The sequence below is a fragment of the Pyrgilauda ruficollis genome, unplaced genomic scaffold, assembly GCF_017590135.1.
Source record: "Pyrgilauda ruficollis isolate IOZ18807 unplaced genomic scaffold, ASM1759013v1 scaffold48, whole genome shotgun sequence".
Classification (NCBI taxonomy): Eukaryota; Metazoa; Chordata; class Aves; order Passeriformes; family Passeridae; genus Pyrgilauda; species Pyrgilauda ruficollis.
In genome coordinates, this window is record NW_024526377.1 from 1884713 (window position 1) to 1888249 (window position 3537).

Below are 3537 nucleotides of genomic sequence, written 5' to 3' on the forward strand. Positions count from 1 at the left end.
CCATGCAGTCATTAGAGGATATTTATGGTCCTTATTAAACAGCAAGGCAGAAGAAGCAGCCGTGATCCGTGCAGCGAGGAGCTGAACCCGCTGGGCTGTGCAGACAGCAGGCGCCATCCCTGCACGGACCCTCGAGGGAGGGACCCCCGGGGCTGCGTCGGTACCGGGAGCGGGCTGGGAGCGCTCCGGGCACGGCGGCGGGGGTAAAGCACGGGCTTCTTCAGCTGGCAGAGAAAATGCCCCTTTCTGTGCTTATTCACGCAGCAGGGCACCAGCACCGGTCCCCCTCTGCCAGCCCCGGGTGCTGCCCCGTGTCCGGCCAGCAGCCAGCACAGTGAGTCCCAAGGGTGCCCCGAGCCCCCGAGGGAGCTGGGGCAGCGCCAGGAGCAGCGCTCGGTCCCACGGCGCCAGAAATACCCTCCCTGGTCCCCGCAGCCTCAAGCCGCTGGCACGGGCACCGAGCTGGCACCGCCCGCTGCCCGGAGGGGCTCTTGCAGCGCAGCATCCCCGGTCCTGCCGCTGGGTGCCCCCGGCTCCTTGTCCCGCTCCCCCGGGGCACGGAGCGGCGGTGCCAGCGTGTGCGGGAGACCTCCCTGCTCTGTGGATTTGTAGCCTGGCTGCTTCCTAGCTCAGCATGGAAGACACTCTACGATTTTTAATTTGCCAAAAAAGCCCTCTTTTTAGTTTACAGGGACAGAAGGGGGACTTTTATGTGCAATCTGTACAGCTCTCCAGAAAGCACTTACATTTATGATGTTCATGAAATTTATAGCCAGTTGGCAGTGCTGCTCTCTCCTCTCCTCTCCACCAGCCACCCTGGCAGGATGGCAGACTATAATAAGCAAGCCACACATTCAAGTGGCATAAAAGGCATTTCTACAAGTTAGCCTCCTGCCCAGCCTTATAAACTCTAACAAGTCTCTAACAAGTAGGCAGGATCTCTTTATACCCAGGGAGAAAAACCCCTTTCAGAAATGGCCTTTTCACAAAGCCCACACCTTTCTTCTAATTAAGGTTAAATAGCTCCATGTTTTCTGGCCAATTTCATTCTTTCCCCTTATTCCCCTCTTAACAAGGCAGCCTTTAAAAAGACATCACTAATTGGTGTCTGCTTCTCACATACCATGCGTGCTTTGATAGTCAGTTAGAAAGCCTTCCCCATCGATCAAACTTCCACTGAAAGGCTGCTAATGTGCTCCATGTGTCTGCCACCAGACAAAGCCAAGTGGCGGGTCCCCAGCTCCCTTCTCCTCCTGTTCCCAGACTCCCTCCCGGGCCCGGGGGTCCGCAGCCAGGTCTGCCCCCCGGCCCCGGCCTCCCTGGGAATAGCCCGGCCCCGGCATTGAGAGCAGCGCGGGCGAGGAATGACTCCGCGATGTGTGTGGCAATTTGGAAATTAATGGGGAGTGGTTAAATGTTAAGGGTAGGATCTGAAACAGAGCAGGCGAGAGAGCAATTGTCATGTTGATGAGACTGGAGGAGGGCCAGCGAGCTTTCCTGCGAATTGCAGCCTCTCCCGGTACTGCAAGTACCCCTGGGAAGGGCGATGCTGCCATGGCAAGGGGCAGCGACCCCCGAACCCCCCGACGGTGCTGGGAGGGAGGGAGAGAAGGAGCAGGGTTCTGCTGCTCCCTTTCCCGGCTGCCTGGCCGTGGATGGGCACAGGCTGCCCCATCTGCAGCTCATCAGCCCCTCTGCAGCAGGTCCTGACCGCCGCGGGGCCCTCGGCGAGAAGCCACAAGAGATGGTTGTCGTTAGGAGAGCGCTGCGAGCCAGACCCCCCATGGCCCTGCTCCCCCGGCCCGGGCTCCGAGACTCAGTCAGGAGTTTGAAAGGAACCTTTAAATGTCAACCAGGCCAATCCCTCAGCCCTGCTCCGCTCCAAGGACAGCGCTCTGGATGTCCCAGCCCCGCTGTGGCTGTCACCACGCCAGCTCCGTGCCACACTCCCGGCTTAGAGCAGCGCAAATCTCCCGTTCTGGGCTGCTCTAGGGGTTCTAAAAACACCAGCGACTGAACTGTGGCTGCAGGAGTCACCCAATGGGCTCACAGCCTTAATTGGGCTAACAGCCTTAATTGGGCTAACAGCCCTCACTGGGATAACAGTGAGAGCTAACAGCCTTAACTGGGATAACAGCCCGAGCTAACAGCCTTAACTGGGCTAACAGCCTTAATTGAGCTAACAGCCTTAATTGAGCCAACAGCCTTAACTGGGCTAACAGCCCTAACTGAGCTAACAGCCTTAATTGACCTAACAGCCCGAGCTAACAGCCCTAATTGGGCTAACACCCCTAACTGGGCTAACACCCCGAGCTAACAGCCCTAATTGGGCTCACACCCCTAACTGGGCTAACAGCCCGAGCTAACAGCCCTAATTGGGCTCACACCCCTAGCTGGGCTAACAGCCCCAGCTGGCCTAACAGCCCTCACTGGGCTCCTGAGCTTGGGGACACGCCGGGGTTCGTGTCCGGAATGGAACCACAGCATGGTTTTGGGGGGATGGCAGCACCATGGACTGGAAAGAGCTGTCATTACCTGGCCCAGGCACCTCTCCCAAAACAGGGAACCAAAACAACCACCTGAGAGAAAAGAGAGTGGGGGCAGAGCTGCCTGGAGTGGGCTGGGCAGGCAGGATCACAGCAGGATTTGCTGTGATGCTGCTCCAAACATCTCTCTGCCCCCAGCCCCCACATCTAAGAAAAGCTGGGGTTTTTCAAAGAGCAGTTGCCTTCCCCACTGTAACTCACGCCTGGCTGCCACACCTTCCCCCAGGGTGAAGTCATCACCTGCAGCTTTAGAGGCCTCCGGTGGGGCTGGAAATCCTGGAAGTGTCATCTTCTAGCCTGGTCCCAGGGCTCTTTCCCTGGGGAGGGAACCACGGGTTCCCAGAGGAGGCTGATGAGAGGAGCAGCCAAAACCAGGCACCTCATGGGGCAGCAACCTGTGACCGTGCCACAGTGACAAGGTGGCAGGGTGTCCCCAGGGCACGCGCGCACACACACACACTCCAGCTACCTTTTCAGTGGTGATTTGCAGCCCTTTGTGCTGCTGGAGCCAGGGAGGGGAGAGATGGGCTGCAGCCAGGTGCTGGCTCCCTCCCAGCCCTCCGTGGGGCTTGTCAGCACCATAGGTTGTGCAGATGGAGACCTGCCAGCAAACAGCGTCCCCAAAACTCCCAGGCAGGCTGGCAGGTGCTTTCCCAGCTCTGCAGCCAGGGACAGAGCCGGAGGAACACGCAGGGCCCTGACACACTTTTTTGGAAAGCCTCCTGCTTGATGTGACCCTGCCCTTCCTCCCCAGCCCTGGAGAGCTGGGCAGATTGAAGCATTACCTGGGGTTTTACAGTTTCAACCACTGTTTGCTGCTGGAAAACAGCACAGGAGCAGCATCTTCCCTCTCCATCACACTTGGCACTGAGTTTGCCCCTCTGGCAGGCACGGCAGCCCTTCCCCAGGCTGGTATGCCAGGGCTGAGGGCATCTCCCAGCTGCCCTCCACACCCAGCAGAGACTTCCATGGGAAGCCTGGCAGGGCAGAG